This window comes from Channa argus, chromosome 10, assembly GCF_033026475.1.
Source record: "Channa argus isolate prfri chromosome 10, Channa argus male v1.0, whole genome shotgun sequence".
Lineage (NCBI taxonomy): Eukaryota > Metazoa > Chordata > Actinopteri > Anabantiformes > Channidae > Channa > Channa argus.
In genome coordinates, this window is record NC_090206.1 from 8,441,450 (window position 1) to 8,468,301 (window position 26,852).

General features: G+C 40.6%; 1 protein-coding gene across 6 annotated transcripts in view; it reads right to left on the bottom strand.

Annotated features, from left to right (window-relative positions):
• tenm2a (teneurin transmembrane protein 2a) overlaps window positions 1-23,592 on the bottom strand; it is a 219,729-nt gene extending 196,137 nt beyond the window's left edge. For 2 of the 6 annotated variants that reach the window (XM_067517993.1, XM_067517990.1), the window contains exon 1: window positions 22,433-23,590. The gene's annotated coding sequence lies outside the window, so the exon portion shown is untranslated. Of the gene's footprint in view, window positions 1-22,432 lie in introns of all 6 variants that reach the window. The other 4 variants (XM_067517992.1, XM_067517988.1, XM_067517989.1 and 1 more) reach the window with 4 other exon arrangements.
• Window positions 23,593-26,852: the final 3,260 nt, after the last annotated feature.

Consider the following 26,852-nt stretch of genomic DNA (forward strand, 5'->3'; position numbering starts at 1 on the left):
CAATTGGACTGAGTACAGTCTTACTCCAATCCAGACATCCATTAAACCAAGGTATTACTGTAATACAACTATTGGACAACTCTATCTCTTTCTATCTCCTTCTGTCTCTCTCATTCAGGCCGAACATAAGAGTGATGTTATTAATATAGATTCTGCTATAGTGCACAGACATTTCATTTCTACATAGATCAGATTAAAATGCCTTAAAGCAAGGACCTTATATATTTGAACAGAAATTGTTCTTTTGCCACAGGATCTACGTTAGTGCTTGGATGATGATTAAGTTTGGGTCTTGTTTAGGATCTTTGCTGAATTCTATCAACCAAATGAGAGTGTAATATAGTCCATAGATAGCTCCTCTTGGCTGATAGGCTCAGGAGACTGGGATTTTAGCAATCTAGTCTCCTCATCTCCCCCTCCTGTGTCTATCCTCCTTCCCAACGAGTCTCCGATCCAATTACCAGCCTGGCACTGCTCAGCTCAGCACTGATTCTGCCAGCCTGGGTGAACTATGTCTTTTCTACTCTGTCTGCCTCACTTTCCTTCCTTTCAGTCACTCTACCTTTATCTTTGGTCTTCGATTATCCTGCTATGTGACGCCGTCGCGCTCTGTCAGCTGGCAGTGGGTTTTTTTTTGTTTGTTTTTTTTAATTCTTTTGCATTGTAAAGTTGTGTGTCTGTGTATCTCTGTTTGTCAGTTGTGCACTGAGAGGGAGTTTCAGGCTGATTAAAGAGATGATTTATAGGAGCATGATGTTGGAGGAACTCCCTGATCGCTCCTCAAATCGCGTCTTCTCAAATGAGCTCTCTCCACTCAACCACAGAAAGAATCTCACCCCCAAGACACATGTACACAAAACACATGCACGCACGCACATATGGGTGCATCTTACATCGTACATCCACACAGTTGAAAGGTAGCTAAGCTATTGCCTAAAAATCAATCGCCCTATATTTCTAAGTCCCTGAGTGAAAATGTCAATTGTATTTTTGAACTTTACCCGATCGCAATGAAGTTGTAAAAAATACCTATGCCTCTACTATGTCCATTCAATTAACACCTACCAGCTATAAAATGTTTAATTAAAAATCTGAAATTAAACTACTATTCACTTAATGTCTTTCACAAATCAGACACTTCGGATCTAACCGGGTTTGTTCCATTACCATACATTTAAAAGCCACAGAAACCTGAAAACCTTCTCAGTCCACTTCTTGATATTACTGCATGATCCACTTTCTGTTAAGCTTCAGTTTACAGATGAATACTTTGACATTTGCCTGTGGAATTCAACCACTCCTGGTCCAGACGCAGCAAAGCAGGCCCAAAACATGATTGCCTGTAATGTAACTCTCCCATAGACCCCGCTGTTGTTGAACATTCTTTACTTTACTAGAGAAGAGGCAGATTTCACACAACTGAATGTCATCCTATCAATTGAAAAACCTGACTCTATTTTCCCCTTCAAATGAATTTATCATTGTAGAGTTTCACTGACTTACACTGATGCCACACACCAACATTTAAGATCCCACATCACAAAATTTTGGTATCATTTCTTTACTAGTTTTTCCTTTGTCTATTTGTAACATTTGTTATAAGATTAGAAAATCAGATTTTAAATGGGATTTATGCAGAAATGGGAAATAATTCTAAGGGGTTCACAAATATGCAGGTACCGCCCCCATATTAGAGGGTTTAGAGGGTTTTCAGCAGCACAGTAAGAACCGAAATCTGTGAAGTTTTATTCAGTCCAGCCGGTCAACAGTCCAGTTTCCTGTCTGTCTTCCAGCAGCTGCTTGTAAGCTTGTAACATAAGATGTGCATTATTTATTAGGTCATATTCTGATTGGCTGTAGGTGTGGTCTCCACATTCACATCAGTCTATGGGAACACAACCTAATGAATAATGCATTTTCTTTTAAGCTTGATTTATACCGTGGCTGCGCCGAACTTGTGGCCAATGAAAATGTAAATGGAGCTGGACAGTAGTTATATATCAATCTGCTAACTGGAATCTAAGCCTGACCGTGATGGGGAAGAACCTGGTGATGAACAGCTGAGACAATAGGGTGTCTCACAACAGTAGGACAATGTCTACGTTTTATTTTAGGAGTAATTTTTCAAACATTACTGGAGGTAGTTGGCCGAACTTTACCAGTGACAAATTATAACCCCTTAGCTCCTCACCCCGCTGCAATATAAACTCTATATGCCAAAGTTATGCTTGCTAAATATTTCTTAATACAGTCTGTGGCACTGTAACGGAGTGGACTTATCCTCGTGTGTATCCGATTTCATGGTTGTGTGTCACCTCACTACAGGCACAGTGTCAACACTGTTTGCTCTTGAGATAGGGGATTCATTTTATTAACAATATAATAGTATATTATTATCAATAATATATAACTATAGACAGAAAAACGTAAAAAGACTGCAGCCTTGAGTCCAGTAATTTGATCTTTCCACCAGTAACAGCAGCTTTTTTTTAAAAAAAAAAAGCTTTCTATAAAAATAAAAAAAAGCCATCTTCCATACAGCATGAACTTGTTACACTGTTTTATAATGTGAACCACACATACTTCCACATAGTTTTCTATTACCATGCATAGCACTGTCACAGAGAGCATAACAATGGCCTTAATTAGGGTAAAGGCCAGAGCAAGCTGAATTCAGCACAGCAGAGCTGTAAACAGTGACTAAATAAAAAAAAAATAAAAAGACAAAGATTACCCTTTAAAGACAAATTGCATCCTTAGATCTATTAATCAACCTGGGATGTGCAGCATTCAACAAGGTTGTTTGTGATTACACTGAGTAAATGTACCGTTCTGTGGCTTTTCACTCTTCATTTTTGGCTTTCTCCTAACGATCCTGTAGTTGTCCTTCAGTGATTTCCTATATTTCCCAGAAAACATACCCAGGTCGATTACATCCAACAATAATATACACTATGTGATGCAGGAGAAAGTAGATCCTGTAACAGTATTGAGGATATTAGCCTTACAAGAACAAGAAAGCCAATTAGTCACGAAAGAAAAAAATCTTTGCCGCCTTCTTTGGAACTGCCTCATCTCATTATGCTGCAATATATATAGTTCTAAACACATTTTATAAATTAAGGTCATGCAATTTTGATATAAGGAAAAAAAAAAGGGAAATGGTTTGTGCAGCTTCTTCATAGCTAGAAGGCTGTGGGTTCGCGTCCCTGGCCGACCGTGGCCTTTTTGTGTGGAGTTTACGTGTTCTCCCCATGCTTGTGTGGGTTTCCTCTGGGTACTCTAGTTTCCTCACACACTCTGAAGACATGCATGTTAGGTTAATTGGTGACTGTAAAATTGCCTGTGAGCGTGAATACTTGAATGGTTCGTTGACCCTGTGAGTGTTACATTGATAATATAGATGACAATTATTTTAGGTTAAGAAGTGCTTGCAACACTGCAAATACATACAGTATATATGCAAAGTCACATTGTGTGGCATGTAGAACAAATACAAACCACAGACACCACCAAACAAATAAATACAGTAGGCCCAGAAATATACTCGATGGATAAACACATTTAAATTCAGACCTGTGAGAATTTTCGAGCACCCACTTCACCTGACAGGGACGTCCTTGGAATGCATTAGAAAAATAGTGGATGGTGAGGTAATCCACGTAGAAAGCCGCTTATGTAGCATTAATTTTGTATTCTTTTTTACACGTCACTCTTCTCCAAATATCTTCTCTATCAGTGTACTCATTGAGCAGAAGGACCCCCTCACATAGATGTAGGGCTAATTTTCCAGTAATGTGCGATCAATAGCCACTGTCTTGTTGTGCTCTATAGCCATTATAAGCAAATTATGTGTTTGATGGGAAATATAGACGAGCTGTGTGCATTTCTTAAATGTCCCCTGTCGCTTTAGGTAATTTGGTTCTACTGGGAGAGCAGTGTGATTTCTGACACATGGGGAGTGATTTTTTTCTTTCTATTTTCTTTTCAGCCTGTTTTCTTTTTTTGTTGTTGTTTTTTTAGACGGCAAAACGAGGGGGAAAATAATGATGAGTGTGTGCTGTAATGCAATGTCAATTCAGTTGAGATATTCATTAAAAAACTGATGATTTTTTTTTGTCACATCACTTTCAGCACAAGGGTTGTTTTTTTTTGTTAAAGAAAAAAAAATTCTTTTTCAAGGTTACGCTTTCACTCATTTCCCTTGATTCTTCTGTTTCTTTTTGAAAGTAATTGTTTTGCACTATATGGCTGTATTCAGGCTCTGTGAGTTATTAGCTGAATTCTCCGGCAGGAGTGTGGGCTAAATGGAACAGTGTCAAGAGGCTGGCTGCCCTGCTGATGCTGCTGCTGCTGCTGTGTGTGTGTCAGTGTGTAGGAGGAGGACGACTGGGTGTTAAGTAACAATGGCCAAGTGAACGCAGTGTGATTTTTAATGTGTATGCACACCTGTATGTGTGTCTATCACAGGTATTTTCAAAAGCAGCATCTGCCAGTCAACAGTTCAACCAAAATGTTAAATTCCACTATATGGCATATTTTGATTTGTGGCGCTACACAAACTAAAATATATTTTTGATCAGTGAAAGCATGCTGTTGTGAGATAAGTGTGAATTTATACATGCATATTTGCGTGGGTTGGCGAGGGTATGATGCTAAAGGAGAGGTGTCTGCGGTGACAGCAGGATTACCTGCAGGGCAAAGAATGGGGAAAAAAAAGAGAAGTACATATTGCAGAATTTTGCCTGAGACACTGGAACAGAAGAGTAGAACAATATTACTAATACAACCTTTAATAAATTATTAATAAGTTACTTGATAATGTAAACAATCTCTATGTCACAAACAGAATCATATGTTGTTGATTTTTTCAAGACAGGACATCTCCCTCCCTAAATAAGCAGCTGTAACAGCATAACATGGCTCTCTTCACCCCCCTCATACATAATGCATGTTGCTTTTTAATGGCAGAATACAAAATGCTGAAAGGTATAATAAAAAATAGAGAATTTTAACTGATGAGTTATTGTAAATAAGCATTCAGATGTTAGACCTTTCAACGAAACGATAAGGAATTGAAGTGACAGGATTTAGTTATTTAGTTAGTTATTTACTTGGTTGACAGCTTCTGTTTGCAGCTCACGCTCTGCCTACATTACCCACAAGGCAGCTCCACTGCAGACAGAGATTCAATTGTGTTATCCTAAAATAGGCTAATTGCTTTAAGCTGCTTGCGTCAAGCAGGGATGTGGAGCTGGACATCTGGTCAAATTATTTATCTCTAATTCAACAACCCCGGAGATTTTTTCAACCTGTTATTATGACCCAGGTGACATTATGTGAGACAATTTATCACACAACCTTTTTTCACTTATGTAATAGGTGTCCCCAAGGCCTTTCAACAGACTATGATGTGTAAAATTGGTCATGTTACTTAATAATTTATATTGTGATGAATATTGTGGTACATACATAATCGGTCATATAAAATATTTATGTTGTAAAATTTATAGCCTTATTTCCAGCTCCAGGTGACTGTCATCTTTGAAGCCTCACACTCCCCCTATCCTGCTACCTGCTGTTATTTCCCTTCAAGACATGAGAAACACATTGTCCCATTGATGCTCACTTCATTCCTTTTTTCTCCATCTCTCTCTGGTTCACTCACACACACACACACACACACACACACACACACACACACACACGGGCCACTCTATTAAAAGCAGCAGAAAAAAGCCGGCTGCTTTTGTCCTCTTACTGTGGACTGGAGCTGATGTTAGTGAAGTTGGCAGCCATGGATGACTAGGAGCCACCAAGACCTTGGTGAACTGACATTATCCTGCCCCTCAAATGTTACCCAGCCCTTAGTGGTGTCTGCCTGTATGTATGTGCCTGTTGTAGTATTTGTCCTTGTCCAAATGCAATGTCTGGATGGAGTAGCCATTCGTTGCTGGGTGGACAAGTGAGAAACAAAAAGGGGAAGAGGGTGAGGCAGAGAGAGATCGAGCGACAAAGAAGGTGGTAATCTGGGTGGATCTGAATGCTGATCCTCTTTGGTTCTCGTAGTGTGTGTAAGAGGTCACATCAAGCTCTAGGATAAGACAGCCAGGAAAACAGAGAAGATACCATATTTGGATGGGAGCTAAAGTCATCATATACAAACTGAAAGAGATCAGTGCTATAAAAGCATAGAAAAATATGGAAAATTTATTTCAGTTTTGTGTGTGTGTGTGTGTGTGTGTGTGTGTGTCTGAACCATATCATCTGTGTAAAAACAATATCAGTCACAGGATTACAAATACAAACATATGGCACTGAGCCACCCGAAATCGTCTGTGGTATTGGGTCAGTGACCATTAAAACGTTGTGATAGCTGTAATAGTCTGAACTGAGTAAAGGGAGTGGAGATGAGCTTTCCAACTGTAGTCCAGGGATGAAGCTGAACCCAAGCAAACAGTCCAGATGGGTCTGCAGCACGGAGCCAAAGCCCTCCTTAACCTGCTGGATCATGGAATCAGCCATACATCACAGCTTGGAGGCAGAGATCACACACACAATCTCTCAGTCACACACACGGCCTAAGCGCTACCTTCAGATACACGCATCCTGATCAGGAGCAGGCAATCAGATCACTTGAATTATTTTATTCACAGCGATTAATAAAATCCAGCTCACTAGTTTGTTTATGGTAACTGCTGTAAATATACCACCTTGCTTTATAAATTGGATGTCATAAAAAAGATCAATTTGTTTCTTTGGGCATGAGCAATAATACAGTGCATTTAATATTCCTTTTTACAGACTTGTTTATTTTCATGTAGACTGGAGCATTAGAGATGCCATTATAAGGATGGTTAAATTGGTCCAGTGAGGGTTAGTCTAGCCCATAACAGAGATTCTAAAACATTTATGCAACATCGGCCAACATTACAGCTTTCATTATCTGCTACGGAGAGTTGTTTGGTTCCTATAGGTGATCAAGGATGTTGTAAAAGCGTAAGCCGTCCCAGTTCCTCTTTCCTTCACTTGTCACAAAAGACTGCACGAAGGAAAAGCCCATTTCACCTCCCCCTCCCTAGAACATCCATTAACTTGTTTTGGCTTTTCATAGTTTATCACTAATTAATGCAGAATTAGCACCCTGATTGTCCTGAAAACTTCCAAAATGGTTCCGAGTTGTCAGGAAGAGGGTTTGAAAATAGCTCTCTCTCACCCGTCTCTAAAAGTGTGATTATGCATATCAGCGGCAGCTCTGCTTTGCTCCTCCAAAGACGAGCAGGAGCTGAGGGAAAGGGAAGAGTAGTGTGCGCGCGTACATTGTTAGCAATTACTTTTTCTCAGAATACTCATCTGGCAACCGTGGGGCACGCCGAATAAATAAGAACATAAGTCAGGTTTAGGGCACATTGTTATCACAGCTGTGCCAGTGCTGCCACTGTGAAATGGAGAATACGCTTTCATTGCTCTCATCAAAAAAAAAAAAGAAAAAAAAAAAGTAAATTAAAATAAAGAATAAATAAATAAATAGAGAAATCGCTCTTGCCCACTGGGCTAGTGTTCCTCGAGTTCAGCTTCACCCACTGTGATATCGTCTTGCCGATGGTGAGTGCACAGTCCTGAAATTCCACCCTACACTGATTTTAAATCCTTACTGTGTACTTCATGCTCTGCTTTGGCTTGAGCTAAGAAGTGCTGGGACTTTTCTCTCAAAATCTATAACCTTACTCTGAATTTTTATAGCACTCCTCCACGGACACCCGTGTTTTCAGATACAAAAAAGCAGAAGTGATGAATAGAGAGAGGGAGGGAAAGACGAATCCCCAATCCTATCTGTTTTTGGGGGAGAAACATAAAATAACCAATCCATTATGCGAACACCACCCCTGCTGTGTTCCCCTGATTCCTTCGAGCTATTAGCAGCTTTGGACACAAATAGATCACACAAGATATTAAAAAGCAGCAGGAATCTAACAGTTTAAAAGCCCTATCGTAATCCTCGTGGTGGAACAAAAACATGTCTTGAACGCAGACAAATTATTTTTTGGATGATTTTTTTTCCCCTTTTTTTTTTACGATTATTGTTTAGTTGTCATATTTTATTGTGCGTGATTATGCCAGAGAAGCAATTTAAAGATGAGACAGAAAAGAGGTGGGAGGCAACATGGGTCATAAGCCAGAGTTTAAGTTGTTTCTTTCTCTATTCACATACATAAAGGCCCACACGGACAGCAGGCAGCTGCTGTGCTGAAATGTATTGTACCCAGTTATATAGTAGCAGTAGAGGCAGGTTCAATAATGAAAACTCAGGAGACAGATGTAAGGTTGTTATAATAATAATAAAACATACAGTTATATCACTTTACTGGATTTCAAAGTGTTGTCTTCAAAACCCCAACCATTTATTACTTCTTGTAATATGTGAATGACAGGAAATAAAACATTTTGTCAGAATTGATCAAGGAATCAAAGTCAGGTGGATGTGAACATCTGTTGGAATCATTTAACTGACAGCACCTGGTGCTACAGAAATCGCTGCGTGGGAGGTTTGCATATGGTATTTTGTGACAGCATAATATTGATTGAATTGTAAGTTTCCACACGTTTTGTTTTGTATTCATCTCGTAACACGAGCAAAGTGCTTCTTTCAGTTATGAGAACAAACAATATTGTGTTTTTTTTTTTTTTAGTGGCAGATTGTTTTTGCTTGTTTGTTGACTTCACACCGCAATTATCAATAGCCACAAAATGGGAAACCCGTTGGAAATAAGAAAATGGTGCAAGTCCCTGTGTGTGGGTAAAAATGTAGAAAACATTAGAGATGTAGAGGGGAGTAAAAATATACAGTGTCTCTGAGAGCTGTGATAGACTATGTGATCTTCTTTTTCCATGAATCCAGAGGATCCCAGCAGCAATACTGTACCCCTGATTTAATGATGCTATTTCCATTCCGCCTCAGACTCACTGGATTTAGCTCCTTTTTGGGCTCTAAAATCCATGTTGAGAAAAATGAAATACCAGCAGACATAATAAACATGAAGGCAGTTTAAGTGATTATGTTGGTGCGCCTTCACAAACTAAATGCATGAAAATCCATGAGTCTAAATCCATGAAAATTGAACAGGATGCAAGTGTTAGCTCTAAGGCATAGTCTGAGAAAGGGAAAAGCCTAATTTTTATACCAAAATTGCAGTTAAGCCTGTCCACATATCATGTTGACCTTACAGCAGCAGATATTTGAAGTAATTTCACTTTTTTGGTAAATTTCCAGTTTGGAGTCTAATCACAGATGTGTGGGCTGGTGTCAGAGCACTTCAGGGGTAGGACTCAGTCAGAGCTAATATAATACAAATTCTATTTGTCATTTTAGTTTATTTTGACAAGATCGGGCACATTTCAAACCGTAAGGCTCGAGTTTAGCTCAAGAGATGCAAAATGATCAATGTATCAGTGTCAAAATTTAAAAGACTGACTTTAACAGTCCTGTCACGGAAACATAGGGTTCACGGGTGGCAAGACTGGTATCAACTCATGTAAATTAATTTTTTCAATAACGATACTTCCTGAAAACAACACAAAGACACATTTAAAATTCACTTTTGGTTGCAAATCAGGTAAAATCTTTGACATTGCAAAAGAGTCTTGACTTCATGCAGTGTTAAAAAACGAATAAGGATTTGATGATATTAGAGGTGTCAGATCCAGTGTTTACTTTCCCAGATTATAAATCACTTGAGAACAAGGAAAGCCTTCATCTGTCACAAGGTAGCATCCAGACTAATAATTGTTTATTAAACACCTAATTTAGCTGTAACGTCGCTGACTTTCAAGTCGAATAAATCAATGACAGTGAGACGAGTAAGAAACATAACTGTTCCAACTGCTGTAACAGATTGTGTACTCAGTGAGTTTCTGACCATTTAAATAACACATATGTTAGTAGTGTGTATAGTTATTGAGTGCATTTAGTTCACTTAAGGTCTCATAGGATAAACTGAAAAAGAAAACCTTAATAGGTTTAGTCACCTTAAACGCACTTTAATTAAATCAGTATGCTTTCTCATGTCAGAGCCAAACGGGCTACAGTATAAAATAGCTCTCAATGTGCCTTTAATCAAGCAAAGGTAAATCCTCAATGTGCACATCAAATACAACAAGCTTGAAAAGGACCAATTCAAACTTAAAAGACCCAGAAAACTTCACAGTATGAATCAAAGACATCACTTCCCAAACCATCCACAGTTCTTATCAGACCTCCCTCCTCAATTACAAGACATATTCTTGAATCACTCTGGAGTGATAGCTGTGTAAGTGCAGTGGACTAGAAGATATCTACTGTCTAGATCAGTCAGCATACACAAACGCACACATACACACACACACACACACGCACACACACAAATGCGACTAGCCCTTACGGTCCATGACGTCACATCACAGAGTCAAAACTCGCACAAACAAAAAGAAATCTAAAAGATGACACCTGCTGATAATTATAATTTTACTCGCACACAGATAAAAAACAACAAAGAAAAACACCACACGAACAACTTTGAAGGGATTTTCAAGCACAATAACATCATAACATCTATTCAGGTTATTACTATTTGCTGTCTAATTGTAAATTTCAAATATGAATGGCGTGGACACACTGTGTGTGATGAGATTAGAGTCACCCAGGACATTGATCTATTCTGTAGCTGGTGAGGAGATTGAGTGGGGTTGGTGATATGATGGCACTTTCACAAAGGATTACATTACTCTCTCTCCTATTCTCTCTCCCTCATGCTGCACTCTTTTGCTTTATGCTCACGTTTGATAATGGACACTGTCTATGTTATGAGTTGAGCGGGTACGAGATAAAGGATAAACACACAGAGAGATGGAGGTATGTGCACACAAGCATGTGTGAACATATGTAAATGTAGATCTGACTTACTGAATTAAAGCTTTCATTTGCCAAATGGTATTTATCCTCCACTGCTACCTCTGTGTCATGAGCTTTATGAGAACAGGCTAATTATGTGTTTAGCCAGACTCATTTTTGTTTTATTTTAATATTTATGATTCAGTTAAAACCAACTGTCCTCTCCAAAAAGAAAGCTACGTCATAATGGTTGGGCAAAAAAAACCAAAGCCCCCAAGTGGGAACAGTATGACCGGAGCAAAAGCTTAACATAGCATGTTCAGCACTATGTGACATTACAGTAGAGATGATTAAATATTTAAAAGGAATCAGGGTATTGTAGAAATAAAGGTAAGGATAAGCATTAGCTGATGGAAGAGACTGCAATTAAGTGGCCGCTGCTGGCCATCCAATAGCATTTAGCAAGCAGAGGGATAGATCTCTCAAATGGGAGTTTAAATGGACTGTTCAGGAAGTTACAGTATTGGGTTGTAGTTTTCAAAGAGACTGGACAGAACTGTTTTTTAGTTATAATCCTTTAGATTCCTGTGTGTGTGTGTGTGTGTGTGTGTGTGTGTGTGTGTGTGTGTTTTATTTATTTATATTTTTTTAAACTAACATTTTTTTAAAAAAAATAGTCATTCAGTGGATAGTATCTCCATTCTCAAATTCAGAGGGGCTTCACATGTTCTAGAGCTTGTCAGGATGTATGTACTGTATTTAATTCCAGCCCAATCTCATTTCCAAGATGTGTAAAGTAATATTCATGTAACCCTCACAATTCACTGTTAACTCTGTTAGCGCAGTGTCACATTCAGTTAATCCTATTGCAAACCTAACATTTCCCACTGTGGCTGCTTTACTTTGTTTAGTGCTCAACAATTCTTGGCGCCAATCTTTTCTGACTTCTTTATTAAAACCCCAGTTTGTTTTGTGGTATTTTAAACAGATACACTTGTTGCGGTTTTAGTTTTCTGACAAATGCGGCTCAAGATTTGCTGCATGTTAAACCCTCACTTTCCACTTTCTGTTTCCAACAGAAACCACAGCTGCCATGAAACAAACTAGTAGTGAAGGCATCAGGACACAACTTTATGGATGCGTTGCACATTTCTCTTAATAGGTATTTTTAATGCAAGATTAAATTGCTATTTTATGGTGCAATACAGAATCTCTACATAATGTTCCTATTTAGATGTTAAACATTCTATGAGACGTATGTGGTTTAGGTGCTGCAAAGACTATAATAAACATGTCAGATATACTAACAATGATTGACTCAAAATGATGTATTTTACAACGAACTTGCAAGCTCACACTCCATCTTTGTTTAAATTTATGTGAATAATGTTGTCATTTGGTGCTTACTGCATTTTTTTCTTTGCACATTTCTCAGTGATAAATTATACCTTATATGCCAGAGGACATGAGCGCTCATTAAAAATGTTTAATTGCACAGCACAGCAGCCTGTTTCTAAAAATGTCAGAATCACTGCAAATCCCACGCTTGTAAAAACCAAAAAACCCCAGTCTCACGAGAGAAGGTCACTTTGTCCACAGGCTAAAGCTGGTCACTAGACAACGAGACATTGCAAAGGAAGAGATAGAGCAGGCTCGATGAAGACACGGGGAAGCCGTAATGACAGAAGCACAGGAATCTAAGCTAAAGTTGATTGTAAATGGCCCCCATTACAATAAATGACTTCATTACAATAAAGATGTGTTCAACCACCCTCTGTGTTTCAATGAGTATCACTGTGGAACAATTCGTTGAAGTGTGCTCAAGTAATAGAGCTTCAGATGCAGCCTGTGGTATTTACACTTATCCTCTCAATGCTTCCACCCAGGACTGCCAAAAGACTATTTGTACCTTTGCAGGGCACCTGAATATGGACACTTGTACACACACAGACACTCACAGCTTTATCACACAGATAGGGCCAGTCCCTGCCTTCCTCGGTGTTTATTAAGACATTGAAGCTTTTAGCACCTAGCAGCACTAATCCTATAGCCTTATGCTCACTGGTACTGGAGCCAAATGCCCCTATACAGAGGCTCTCTCCCTCCCTTGCCTCTCTTTATTTCTCTGTGTGTGAGTGTGAGCATCTGTGACTGTTTGTGATGAATGGACAAGGCGAAAGAGAAGAGGGGTGAATGTGAGACACTGCACCACTGAGGTCAGTAAGAGGAAAAAAAAAAAAAGAAAACAAGGGAGGCAGAGACTAAGAGGGGATAGAAGCATCTGAGGGTGGGGTAGGTTTTTGTGTGAGTGGGAGGCGGGAGGGGAAAGTTGCACATGAATTGCATACGAAAGCAACTATGTGCACTTTGCCCCTGCATTTATATCCTGCTTGTCAGGCACGGGGAAGCGCGCGCGAGCTTACACTCCTGTGTGTTTGTGTTTTTGTGTGCCCAGTGGCATGTGTGCGTGCATGCATGTGCAAGGCCGAGGTAGGTTAAACTTGTACTCGTGAAGTGTTCCCAGAAGAGATTAATCATCCTGTGCTGGAATGCAGCATCGTGGTCATAAATCATCACCTGACCCCTCTCTCTCTCACTGCCACACGTAGCGGCAGAGTCAGGGTAAGAGGAGTGTCATTACATATCTGCAGTAAACAAACAGCCAACAGCCTTGACAGAAACGTGAAAGGCAGGAAACAGAGGTAATTATCAAATGCCAGTGTCCAACCTAATGATCGATTAAATGTTATATAAAAAACCTGTTAAGGTCAAAGCCCTGAGAGAATCAAAACAAATCCACAGGAGTGATTCTTCACATCAAGGCTTTGCAGGGAATCAGGACAAACGTTGTGTTGTAGGTGTAATCAACGTTTTGAGCCTGTACGTCATCTGTTAATGCCTCTTGGTTTCAGCAAGATTAAGATAAAAATGTGGCCATAAGCTTAACATGATAAATGCTTGTCAGGTGGTCAGATATCCTTGATTTAGACATAAAGGATGTAATCCATAGAATACTAAGAACCCATTAGATTTGTCCTGAAGCTGTTGCTGAAATAAAACCCTAACAGCCAGATGACGGTGTGTCTGTTTCTTATGGTTGTGGTTTGAGAAATATTGCAGTGGCAGATTCAGGCTTTTTGAGGGGCAGGGGCAGAAAAAAAGTTAAAGGGCACCTGATATCAGTAAAGAACAATGGTGCATGTTGGGTTAAAAGACTACATTATTCAATCATGTTCACTCCATTAGAAGGGCATCTTAAAAGGTCACTTTATTGAGCGGGGGCACCTTAGATGGCATTTGTTTTACTATGGGGGCACATTTGGGGGCACTTTATTGCCTTTGCTCCACTGTATTTGTATTTTTAGGGGCACTATACTTCTTTTTTCTACTGTGGGGATGTCTTAGGGGGCACTTTTGCAGTATTTGTCATTGGGAAAATTAGAGGGACAGTTGCCCCTTCAGCCACTCCCCAGTTGCCTGTGCTACTCCCCCAGTATTAAACTTGCCTCTGCCTACTCTATAATAAAACACCTCCCTGATTCGAGTTGATAAACTCATCCTGATCACATGATCAATAGTTTTAGTTATCTGCAGGACCAAGCTTACCGAATGTACAACTTTGCTATCAGTCAGCTAACAGTACGTGAACTGACAAACCTCCTTGTGATGTCATCGGCTGGAAACGAGGAAATATTTCCATACAGAGAAGGATGTACGAACATTTAACACCTTTTTTAAATGTATTTGTCCAACGAGTAACAAAGGAAGCAGGCTGAACATTAGTGAAGTCACCCTTTAAATAATGCTTTCCAAAAAGTATTCAAGTGTAACCCGAAACAGCTGGAAGAGAGCACATTTTGAAGTGCGCATGAAATATGAATTTTACATTCAATTACACCTGCACGCTCAGATTCAGATTCAATGTAGCTTGAATTTGAACTACTTTTACTGTAATCATTGTTTTACCATTAATAAACAAGTATAAGCATCAGTCGTTGTGAGGCTGTTTCTAATGTACAAGCAGTGTCTATGATTAGTACAACGTACATTTCATGTGTTCCCTACACATAAAATGGCAGGGGAAGTGTGAGCCGAGGGATGCTGTTGAACAAATGTTTTGATCAAGCCTTTACACCTCACTATGGTGAGAACTAGTCAGAAGTCAATGCTACACTGTGCATTTTGCAACTCTGGTAGCCGAAAAGAGACTCCCTCGGTTATGTTCAAGCACAGGAAATTGATTCTTTAATATTAAAAATTCAACTGCTGAGTTTCATTACTTTTCTGAGCCTATTCCCTTTCCCTTGTGGAGTGGGAAAATATCACAGTTTATTAAATTACTTCTCTGAAAAGTCTCTGGGGATGCCATCTTAACTCCCGTCCTCCTTCACAAGGCCATTTTAGACTTTAACTAGGCATGTCTGCTTAGAAAGAGAGACAGAAAGAAAGAGAGCAAGGGTAAGCAATAGAGAGATGGGGGGTATGCTAGATGTTCATTTTTTCATTAGAATTCATTGGCTACCACTGAGAGTTTGTGTTTATTCCATGGGCCGTGTAAGGCATGAAGTCGAATTATAACATTCATCAAGGTAAAGTAGTTACAATTCAAAACATGGGAAAACTGTAGCAATTCCGTAGCGGAGATTGTAAGTTGTGTGGCATGCTTGGACGCATATGTGATTGAATGTGTCCCTTAGCACCAACAATATGTCCTCAACGAGTCAGGTTGAGAGCAGATCTCTTTGAAACCTGCACAGCCCTTAGTAGAAGTGTACTTACAAATGCAAGAGGCCGAGGCTATTAAGCAAGTTCCCTGCCACAAAGGATCCTCAAGCATCATCAATGAAAGTGATTGCTCTAACTACACCTCCTGTACAAAGAAGCAAAGGGGTCACATCTTGACTGGGTCTGCGGGTCCAAGCAATGACTTGGCAAACTCGTTGGGTATGACTCCACTGGCGTCACTTTGCCCCGAAGGGCAGAAGAGAAGTAGTCTGTTTCTCAGTGCCTTTTTTAAGAGACACAGGAGGAAGAAGCAGAATGTGTAATTTGTAGGGCAGACTGCTCGCCTCTCCACATTGATGGGAAATAGTTTAAAAAGAAAACCCTGCACTGCTACATCAGGGCCAACAGATGAAGGCTCTTCTTGGTTACTTTGTGTCCAAGTTAGCTTTGCAAAGTCAGCCAAGAAATCCTGTTTGATTCATTCTGGCTTGGCAAGGCTCAACAGGCATTTTGCTAGCTTTTGCATCTTCAATGAGACCAAAATTACTTGACGATGGGATCAGGCTTTAACCAGTTTTCATATAGCAGGTGCCATTTTAACTAGACAAACACGCCACTCATCGTTTAATAAAGTACTAAATAAAGCTTTTGGGTTTTTTTTTTTTCAATTAATGATTTAGTTTCACCCCACTAAGTCCGGCCTTCCACTGTCTTTCCCCTGTCTAACCCCTGTGTCACCTACATTTCATAGGGAGGTAGCTCTCATTTTGACATTTTAACTGAAATTGGAAGCTGTGACAGTGACCGTTCTACGCCACAAATACTACACAGCCAAGAAAAGTGTAAAGCTAGTAAACAATGTAATGTGTCTGGTTTACACATATTAAAAGTAGCATTTCTATTGCTGCTACTCTTTATTGTACATCAGCATTCTTTCATGCTCCACACTGTCCACTTTTCCGACACATGACTGCTGTGTTTATATGTCAGTGTGGGGGTAGCCCTGGGGTGAATGATTACTCAGGAGAGTCCCAAGATACGTCATAGATTATCGGTGAGTAAAGAGAACAGGACTCCTGCATTTTCCCTAAAACAGCATCTGCTGCAATCAATACTAAAATGGGACCTGCATGAATATAATAATGCATATAATTTACTAACTTCAAAAAGTACATATAGAGTGAATTTTTAGTTAGTCTTTGAACTCAACCCGTTATTTTTTGAAGGTGAGGAAAATTCCTCCTAAACCGTTCACCGAAGCACTTTAGCGGTGGTCTTATGTGTGGCAGTGGCCATTATTTATGGCTGCATGTGCAAGGAGGCACATACGTTAGACTCTTTATGTGTGCTCAACTTAAATCTAACCAGGAAGCTCACAACAAAGCGCCATGAGCATGTGAGGAGGATGAGTTAAAACCAGTCGGTCAGCTGTCAGACAGATGCAGTAAATATCATCCCACTGCCATCGCTTCCAACAAAAAAAACCCACAGGATCCATGGGCATGGTAATCCAAGATGAAGGCTGCTCTCTACAAGCATCACTTTCTCTAAAGCACAGCTAATGCCGGGTGTCACACGTCACACACACACATACACATGCATACACTCTCACACTACACTGAGCAGTGTGGTCTGAGCTACACAAAACCCCTTAAAGAAGAGATATGGGCCATAAAGGGCACAAAGAGTATGTAGGGGAGAGATAGGAGGAAAAGGCTATGGGGCCTTCAGATTTTATATAGGCAAAGATATAGAACAACACAAAATTAACATTTACAAGATTCTGAAAGCCGAAGCCAATAATTAAATGCCTTAACACAAGTAATGTGCAGCAAGAAATCTTAGGACAGTTATTCAAAAATCCTAACTTCTCTTACGAATAACAGCATTCATCTTTTTATTTCACATTTTGCCTCAGTCTAACTGGTTAATTTTACTTCTTATATGCGTCTTGGAAGCAAGTCTGAGATTCATTGTTCCAATAATGAGATATCAAGGACTGTATTTTACTGGCAGAGCAGTGCCCTTGATGATCCTTTGTAACATATAAACTTGTAGCCACACAGCCATAGCTGGCTTGTGGAAGCAGGGGCAGAGGGGGGTCGGCCCGGGTAGCTTTTGAAGTGTGACTTAGTATTCTTTTATGAATAACCCTACAGTGCATCTGTGTTTTTGTTTTCTCTAAACATGGGCCTTAAATGACCCAAAAGATATTAACCGCTGTCAACTGCCCGCGGTGTCATTTGACACTGACATTCATTGTTTATCCGTGATGACAGGTCTGTCCAATGCAAGTAAACAGTCAACCACACTCTGCTTGCCACATGAGCACCGGGGGTTACTAATTAAGTGTAAAACTGAAAAGATTAATGGTGAGTGGTCTGCACTTATATCGCGCTTTTCTGCCTATTGGTACTCAAATTCACCCAGTCGCATTTTTCTACAGCAACAAAAAAAAAAAGGAAAAATTAATAAACATGCCATTTCAGCTTCTGCTTGTGACTTTGTTGTGACTTCAGCTGAGAACCTCAAGCTTCAATCTTCAATCTTCAGTTTTTGCTAAGGTTAGTCCACCCCTGGTGGTGTCCCAAGCTTTGACTACTTTCCCTTCTCCCCCTGCAAGCCACAACACCATTTGGGTGTAAAACATTTTCATTCATTATCCAACTCTGCCAGTCTTCTTTGGGTGTGTGCTGCAGTCTGAACACACCCAACCCTGTCTAAAAACTTGACTGCAAAGGTATTGTTGCATATAAACTTGCAACAAATGTCATAAAATTTAACAATTCAATTGTTTTTCCCATTTAAAAATACAAAAACCCAATTCCTAAAATATCTCTTCAGAAAGCCATGAGAGATGCCATCAAGATATTTTTACTCTGTGGTTTCTACTCATCTACCCACCAATTAATCAATTACTTCAATTATTGTAATTAGCTCCTTCATCAGCAAGTCTTTGTAAAACCAGATCATGCTATTCCTACATATGCTTTGGCATGCTCCCCGGAGGAGCACAATTAGTTTTTTGAAGTTGAAATGTGAAACTGAGAGGACAATGGAGCACGAATGGCTCAAATTGAGGACTAGACAGCCAGAGCAGAGAAGGAGGGGGGGAGTAAGCAGTGTGCAACTGGATAGATGAATTAGGAATAAGGGAAAGCGAGTTGGTCCTGTCATCAAACCCTTTATGGCAGTTGTATCTCATGCCAACCTAAAGCAACTCCACAGGAGGCCAAACCAGGGCAGTATAATAGGAATGAAACCTTTCCTACAGCAGTTTCTTTTTCCATCGGGCTGTGAATTTATGACACTGAGCTGATAGTATTTCTGGCTTAAAAAAGCCATGAGCTTGTAAAATAGGTAAAAGGGTAGCAGGATGGACAGAGCACACTCTAATAGAGCTATGCCACCAAGCATGGTATTTTCTATTTACCTGCACGTCCTGACAATTACAGCAGCAGAATAAATAATATCAGGCCCTCTCCATATTCTGTCATAAAGACCATCATTTTCAACCGCCTCTCCTCTGTCTAAAGGTCAGCGTTCTTAGTTAATCAGTAGAGACAAAAGGTTGTTTCTGCATCCATTACCGCCTATCCTGTTCTGTCCCAAATGATAAGGTGCTAAGGTCTAATGTACCATACAACAGTAGTATTTCCTCTATTTCAAAAATGATTTCACCTGATAAAATAACTATCATTCCCTCACCTCTGTTTAGCTCTGAACCATTCCAGACCCAATAGAAAAATGGTGTAAAAGCGGGGAAAAAAAGCCTTGAAGCTGCAGGTGTGTAGATCCTCGGGGGATAATGCTTGCTGCAGCATTTCCATAAAAAAAAATTCAAACTTGGCTGCCAAACTGGATCTGATGGTGGATTAAAGATATTTTAAAAATGTTGCTATAGTTGCACCATCAGTGGCAACAGTGTTTAACAACTTGTTAAAACGTACAGGTAAAGGAAAACGTGCATACAACAAATTGCTGTTTCTACAATCAAACAAGTCAACACATGAAACTGAACAAAGCTTACAAATAAGGGGCACTTTACTGCCTCCCAGGTAATTATACCTGAGAGACATATAAGCAGCTTTTGTTATGACATCAGTTAATATGCTGCAATGTAGTTACTGTTGACAGAATTGAAAACAATCAACACAGTGGTGCCTATTTTGTGTTTGAAAGGGACTTTTGGCTCTAAATCAGCAACCAAATTGCACTGGCCTAGTCACAAACATTCAGCCCACTATGCTGGTTCATTATCTAGCATTGAGTAGGTTCTGAATTGGTTGGGAAGGACAAAATGTATTAACTGGGCTCTCAGTACCCATACGGGTCACGCCTGTGGTGTGAAAATAGCATTAGTGGAATTGGACCCTTGAGGTTTTCTAATGCTGTTTTCCATCTGTTTGCCGGCATGAATGTGTGACAGTCCTATCTGCAAAACACAGGACAGCAGGAAGCAGAGAGGTCACGCTGGATACTACTGACCTCTGATCAGCCCCACGGCTCTATGGGTGTGTGCTTATTTGAATCACGCGTGTGTGTCTGCATGCATGTTTGCCGACGTGAGCATGCATTAGGGTTATTGTGTGAAGCCTTTAGTCTTTAATCCCCTAATCTGCTGGACCCTGGAAATCACTGCAGTCATCTGTCAGCCGGGTCAGTGTGGACTACAGGGCTCAACAAAAGCGCACACACACACACACACACACACACACAGGACGGTAGTCATTTATTCAACAGTGCCAGCCTCATTTCAGTCTAATGAAGATTGATGTTCCTCTTTCCGGGCCTCACAGGTGTTGCAGTAAAATGTATGTATAAATACGTAACCCACATAGAGGAAGAGAGAGGAGCAAATAAGATAGATTAACAGAAAGCGATGTCCTCTCTAATCATATTCACACATAAATTAACCAATATCCTTCTTGCGCATAGAAGTTTGTGCATGTAAAAGTCAATTTACAGTGCATCTCCATGGTAACAGCACAGAGTTAATTTTGTTGAATAGTTGTGAAGGTCATGGACATGAACTCTGAAAACCTGTAGTACTCCGACCCTTCAATCAACTCCAAACCTCTCAGGCCTGTGTATGTGTGTTTGTGTGTGCACCCATGCCAAGTGGGACACCCTGAGGGCTTGTCTGGAGATTGTGGTTGACACGGCCTGCTGCTGTCCAGTGTGAGCTCCTATTAGCACTTAAGACAGCGGCCCACACGCACAAACAACACACCGCTCATAATAATTACACCTGACAGGTTAAAGACTGACAGTGGAAGGCAGTTGAGTGCGTGTGGTCATGTGAGTGAAACAGACATAAGACTTAAGTACACGATGTGCACTTACTTCCACATGCATGTATTTAAATGTGTGTCAGTAATCATTGCTTGCCAGTCCTTGAGGGCTTTGCTTTCCTTCTGAGTTATATGCGCCCCTCAAAAGCTCAAGATAGAGGGATGGAAAGCGAGAAAGATCAATAAGCGTGAGAGATCACAGGTTTGAAAGAGCTAAAGGTGGAGGAGGAGCTGGAAGGGCCACATACATAAAGTGCACCGGTTTGAATGATGTGTGAATCTCGGCAGGGTGCCTCATCATTAAGATCTGAGTGACATCTGTGTTTCTGTGCGTTTTCTCATGTCATAAGGTGCTGACGTCTGCCAGGCACTGGGATCTACAGCTGGTGTGTGGGCCTTACCCTTGGACACACATTTTTTGGTACACAACTGGCCCCAAAGTTGTTGTTTTTTATACCACGTGTGTGGCAATAAATCTAAGTAAAAGTTTCACTCATTCCCAATAATGAATATTCATTCCTGAGTGAGCGGACGTCTTGCAGTGTTTTGGTCCTCACTGCAGCTTGAGGCGAGCCAGCTGGGCTGTGGCTTTCAGCCTCTCTCTGTCACCAAAAACACAGAGCATGGCAGCCGAGGAAAGATTAAAATTCAGCACAACACACACACTGCCTGGACCTTTGATTTAGCCCTCTGCAAACCATAACACTATGCATAATTTCTAATCCAAAATATGACACAAGGTAAGCAGGGGGGTGAAATATTAATAAAGCCAAGCAGTAGAAAACATAAAGTGCAGGGTAACGATTGGTTCTTTTGAACAGATTCACTCATAAAACGTGGAGAGGCAGGAAGACGCGGCAGGAGCTGACGCACCGCGGCGACGCAGCGCCGTGACCGTCCTGAGAGGTGCGGTAATGACAGGTCAAGCAGCCAATTAAAGCCCAGCACAAACTCCATATTTATCATGAAGTGAAAGCATCTTTTCCAAAGGACGAAGTCACTTTCTCACGCATAAACAGTAAGCAACGAGACAACGATGCTGCGCTAGGGAAGCCCACGGCCATGAAGGCGATGCACAGGAAATAAAGGTTTAGCTGAGCTCCTGCACCCCATCATGACGATTCCACCTTGACCCGTTAAAGAAGGAGAAGATCCACGCACCCAGGTCACGTGTGATTTTTGGAAATAAGATGAGGAGGTTTGTGTTGGCATGCCGTGCTGACGTGCTGTGTGTAAACCTCTCAAAACCACAAACTGCATTCATATAAGGTCATGCCTGACCAGGAACTATAAACCAGACAGCTGATCAAACGACACTGCGGATGCACGAGGGGGAGCCCTGTGTGACCCCCCATCAAGACCGAATGTTATTCGGATAAAAGACACTTCAATGTCATCGCTTGGCGCTGCCCTCCCCGTCCTACTTGCAACAACAACTGACTGCGTGCACACATGTGCTGCTCGTGCTCACAGAAACTGGTGTGTAAACAACAAAAACGCCAAAGCAGCATTCCCCCTTGGAATATAGGTTTAAAATATCACGTACCTGTTTCCAGCTATGTGCAGCACTCACTGCATAATCCCCTTCGTCAACTTGAACTTTTCCTTCCCTCCAATCGAACAGCCCGAAGCTACTTGACACTTGTTTATTGCATACTTTTCTTTGCCCTGTCTGTCTTGACAAGCCGCTATTACACACAAGGTGAGACGACAACACGGGGGGTGAGCATATGGAAAGGGTTGTCTCTAAACCTCCAGCACAACATCTCACCAAATGGGGAAATCAAACGGAGCAATCCATTCCGCGCTGATAGTCGCTATAGAGAACAATGCTGACTTGCAAAGATGGACCACAACCGGACGAACGCAGCTGTGCGCAAACGCCACGTCTTCCGCTGATTGTCTTCAGAGCACTGGAAACGGCAGGCATGCTCTAAACGTGAGCGACGGCCGATCGGTGAAGGCTGCGCGCAGCGGCACCCAGGGAGCGACCGTCCACACACAGTACAGAGGAATGACCGAGACTCGCGGTGCGCGCGTTCACGGTCAAGCCAAGTCAATGATCCCTGTCAGCGCATGTGGAGAGTAATCCACCGTGGACTCTTGGCTGCAGCTGTAGCACTACACAAATGCACGCATACACGCAGAGGTGAGAGGGAACTGAGCAATTACAATCCAAAATGTAATATGCGATGTCCCATCTCACCATATATCATCACATGACCCTGGCCTTGTTGGCCCCCTAGAAAAGTTTTATCACCCCTTGGAGTATAACAAGCAGTGGTTTAACAAATGCTGCATATGTCTTATTTTTTAATGAGATAAGTTTCATTTTTTATCAATGAAGCAAAATATTAGTGCACCTCAAAACACGATTTGACAATTGCCTTGAAAATACAGTGTGATTATTCAGAGAAAATGAAATTGTGGCATTGCCAGCAAATAAAATGTATAGCAACAACTTTGATGGTGCTGGAATAGCCCTGTCAGATTTCACTGCAGAAACCCGTTTGCTGTGCGGAACAAAAAATAACTTAATGAGTCTAAAACTCAATTTCCAGGAAAGTGGAGATGCTGTACAAAACGTAAATTACAGAATGCAGTAATTTGCAAATGACTGGATTGTAAAGGGAGCAAAAACAACATAGTGTTAAATTTTTTGTTAGATTTGTTTGTTTTGTTTTTGGAAAAATAAATGATTATTTTGAATTTGATACCAGCAACATGTTTCCTAAAAACTGAAAAAACAAACAAACAAACAAGAAAACAAGCAAAAAACACATTTTTGTATTAATGTAAAATTGCAAATAATTTGAGGATGTCATAACGAGATGCAGAGAATAAAAAGCCTATGTGCACAGGGGACATGGCTGAAAGGCCATTTTGAATGTGATCAGTGACCACTGCAATAAAAACAGAACACATGGAATAAGAAAAACCTCTGAAATCAATTGTAAGTGAAAATAATTCATTGCTGCAGAAATAAATGCAAGTTAAATCTATGCAAGTTTAAAACAAGAGAAGACAAAAATCCTGAAATCCTACATCGTTCAAAAATGGAAAAATTTCTTCATCTCAGTTCCCAAACACAGGTTGGCTAACATGTCACTGTCCCAACATTTTTCATACATTTTGCTGGCAGCAACCACTTATCTTGTCCAGGGTTGCTGGGGCTGGGGCCTATCCCAGCTGTATTTGGGGCGAGAGGTGAGGTGCGCCCTGGAAAGGTTTCCAGGCTCGCATTTACACTTTTGGGCGATTTAGATTCATCAAACTAACATGCCTAAGTCTTTGACCTCCGGAAGGAAACCCACATAAGCATGTGGCGAACATGTAAACACCACCGTCGTTCAGGGATAAGACCCCCATAGCTGTTAGGCAGCAGTGGTAACCACTCCATCACTGTACTGCCCTCATGGGGGTATTAATAACTCATATCGCCCATTGGATTATTTTGTAAAATCCAACCCACCTCTGCCAAAAAAATTAAAACTCTATTTTAATTTGAGTCTACAGGAACGTTTGCACACGTGTCAACAGATCTCTGGCCTGAAACGTTAAGTCGGCTCTCACTGTTTGTCAGAGCTGGAACTCGCCTGCTTTGGGTGTTCCTTCTTCTGCGGCCCATCATTACAGTGGTCCTCATGCATCTCTTTTTAAACACTGCACCCACTACACTGCAGGCTACTGTTCACATTAGTGGACTAGCTAATGGGCTTTCTCTGTATTAGCAGCAATAGAAAGGTGCAATAACAGAAGCATGCAATTATGCACCATAACTAGGGAAAACATTGTTAACAGTTACCCTATTGCCTCTCACTCTCCAAGCTGTAAATGCATATTTCCCCATGGAGGTATGATAATAACGCCCGCTTATTTGAAAACACCTTGTAAAGAGAACCTTGTGGCTCTTTTGATAAAGATTTCATTTCAGAGGCATTTTTATGCATAACTGGGGATTGGCAGGGGACATAAACCTCCCACTTACGAGTTTAGTTATTTATTTATTTATTTTACTGTTTCATTTCCTATTTTTGTTTAGCAATACATTACCACACACAAAATTGATATATTGATTGAGACAAATAAGGCTGTTAGCTCACGGGATACATAAAATATCAAGACCCCAACTTGATTTAAATTCACAGATGGCATGGTTAAATCCAGAACGAAGGGTGAAAGGGAAGAGGGAGGAATCACTGGATCTCTAGTGGGTAACACAGGTGCAGTACAAAATGAAAAATGCAGATGAGGGTAGGATGGCGAACTGAACCATTTTAAAGTCCCCATGTGATAACCTAAACAAAATTAATAAATAAATATTTAAAAAAAAGAGCTAGGCTTTGGACCTGTGGTACCCAATCTTAGCTTGTCCAATGTGGAGTTTTGTTTTCTTTAGGATAATGAGCTGAGTATAGCTCCTTTAAGGAACACTATCATAGGTTTGTTGACAGAAGTGTAACATTCATTGCAGCAGTGAATTCTCATATACTGTAGCTATTCTACCACAAACCATAATAATTAAAAATTGCTAATAAACACATTCTCATGATAGACAAATAAAAATGCTATACTACTACCCCCCCACATTTCCTAGGGTGTTAGTGAGGATTTGAAAGCAATGATGTCAGCAGTATTAAATATATCCTTTCCATCCGTCTGCACTTAAGTCCTTGCATATGGACACACCTAGAGATTAGCCCTAATATGTCCAATAACAGGCCAACACTTAGCCAGTGAGTATAGATATGGAGACTCGCCAGTGAACAAACCCAGATTAGATTGACCAGAAGCTGCAGCCCTGGGTTTCTGACTAGCATTTTGCAAAATCAACCTCTGCACAGACAGCCACCAGCTTCTGCCTACAGGGTGCCCATGGGTCTCCTACTGCCATAATGTCAGATTAGTTGTGACAATCCTCCTTCCCTTTATTTTACCATATTAGGGAAAACTAGGTCGTCTAGTGATGTATACAGTACTAATAGTAATTCCCATTTTCTCTTAGTTTGGAGCTAGGTTGAAATTCTTATTTACCCAGCATTGTTATTCTATTCCTTCACCTAGTGACATAATTACGTAGCGACTGCCACCACAAAAATGATAGATCAGCATAAAATCTGACCCACTAATTAATGTGTCACCGGAGACTTCCTCAAATGAGGAAAAAGAAAAATTGCGGGGAAAGTTGTCAGATGCTGTACGTCTAGATGAGTTAGCTGACCTTTCTCTATTGCGAGCCAATATTACCACAAGCTATTATAACATATCAAAGCCTAAAGCTTATAACAGGGACCTTGAGCCACACAGCATCCCAGTTGTGAGCTGTGTTGCCTGCTATCTCCACCAGTGTCAGGGGTTTTATTTACCCTTCTGCAATGATTTCCCTCCCAAAACGTCTATGCCTGCCAATCATGCTCTCAAGAGCTAACCTCTCCACACAGCACGTATCTGTAGGTATAGTGGATATGTGTGACTTGCTAGCACAGAGAAGAAGATGCATTGCACTGTTAATTATATAATCAATTTGATTAATTCTCAAAATGCAAATTAGCTAATTAAAGTAGCTGAACTTATAGAATTACCACTGATTAGCTGGCTAAGCACTACCGCTGCCCCCTGGATACACCCTTATTAAGCTATATTAACTGTACCTTTACTCACTATTGCAGCGATATAATACAGCAGTATAGTGGGATTTCAGTTAACCAAGAAGAGCAAAACGCAGTAGTAGGAGAGACTGTTAGAGAGACAGTATCTTTAGCCAATTTGAAGCCTACTCACGCTAACCTTTGCTGCCCAAAATGAAGCTGGTTATTTAAGCCATATTAACAGGCCTTAGGGCATTTCTTCCAGTCTGTTTTTCTCTGTCTGCCTTTTTATTTGTCTCAATAGTAAATAACGTTTTGACGTCGTATTCCTAGTCGCCTCGTTCTTCATTTCTCTCCTCTCTCTTCCAATGCCTCCAC